Here is a 1,441-nt window from a genome sequence, read left to right as displayed (position 1 = left end):
TTCTGTTTCTTTTGGAGGAGCGGCAACTGAAGACCCCAACATGCACATAAGGAATTTTATCGAGATCTGCAGCACTTTTAAGTATAATGGCGTGACTGATGAGGCTATCAAGTTGAGGCTTTTCCCATTCTCACTAAGGGACAAGGCTAAAGACTGATTACATTCTGAACCAGCTGGGTCCATCACTACATGGCAAGATCTTGCGCAAAAGTTTCTGGTGAAGTTTTATCCGATGGCAAAGACTGCTGCTATGAGGAGTGCTCTTACTCAGTTTGCGCAGCAACCTACAGAATCTATGTGCGAGGCTTGGGAACGCTACAAGGAAATGTTGAGAAAATGTCCACATCATGGAATGCCGGATTGGATGGTGATCACTGGTTTCTATAATGGTTTGGGGGCTCAATCTCGGCCCATGCTCGATGCAGCAGCTGGAGGCGCCTTATGGGCTAAAAGCTATACTGAGGCGTATAATCTTATAGAGACGATGGCTGCAAATGAGCATCAAAACCCAACTCAGAGGATGACGTCAGGCAAGGTAGCAGGTATTCTGGAAGTTGATGCAGCCACCGCTATTGCAGCCCAGCTCCAAGCGCTATCAATGAAGGTTGATTCTTTGGCTACGTATGGAGTTAATCAAATAGCTATGGTTTGTGAGCTTTGTGCAGGTTCTCATGCTACGGATCAGTGTTCTCTTGTAAATGAATCTGTTCAGTATGTGAATAATTATCAGCGACAACAGCAGCCTGTGCCAGCGACCTATCATCCTAACAACAGAAATCATCCAAATTTCAGCTGGGGGAATAATCAGAATGCTATTCAGCCACCATATCAGCAAGGAGTGAGTAAATAGTTTAACCCACCTGGATTCCAGCAACCACAACAGTATGCTACAAGGCAATCATATCCTCAACAGGGAAGTGCAGCTGCACCTACTAGTGCTGATTTTGAGGAACTTAAGCTGTTGTGCAAGAGTCAGGCGGTTTCTATCAAGACCTTGGAAAATCAAATTGGTCAATTAGCCAACGCAGTGCTCAATCGTCAACCTGGCACTCTTCCCAGTGACACGGAAGTACCAGGCAGGAAGGAAGCTAAAGAGCAAGTCAAGGCTATTACCTTAAGGTCTGGAAAAGTAGCTGATGCTGAAAAGGCAAAAGAATTAGAAGCTGAAATTAGAGGTGAAGAATCTAAGCAAAAGGAGAAAGCGGCGGAACCAAGGAAGACTACTGTTGAACACACTCTTCCTGAGGCTAATACAGGGGAGAATCTCTATCCTCCACCACCTTTTCCTAAGAGATTGCAGCAACAAAAGCTGGATAGACAGTTCGGGAAGTTTCTGGAGGTGTTCAAGAAACTTCACATCAATATACCTTTCGCTGAGGCTCTGGAACAAATGCCTAGTTATGCGAAGTTTATGAAGACTATTCTTTCAAGGAAGGTAAAA

At 44.8% G+C, this 1,441-nt stretch overlaps 1 non-coding gene across 1 annotated transcript; it reads right to left on the bottom strand.

Annotated features, from left to right (window-relative positions):
• Positions 1 to 247: 247 nt before the first annotated feature.
• Positions 248 to 354, bottom strand: LOC141687846 (small nucleolar RNA R71). Its single transcript, XR_012561326.1, has one exon. It is a non-coding gene; the product is annotated as a small nucleolar RNA R71 (small nucleolar RNA).
• Positions 355 to 1,441: the final 1,087 nt, after the last annotated feature.

This window comes from Apium graveolens, chromosome 9, assembly GCF_009905375.1.
Source record: "Apium graveolens cultivar Ventura chromosome 9, ASM990537v1, whole genome shotgun sequence".
Lineage (NCBI taxonomy): Eukaryota > Viridiplantae > Streptophyta > Magnoliopsida > Apiales > Apiaceae > Apium > Apium graveolens.
The sequence above is the reverse complement of the archived record's forward strand: the minus strand, read 5'-3'. Positions and strand labels throughout refer to the sequence as shown.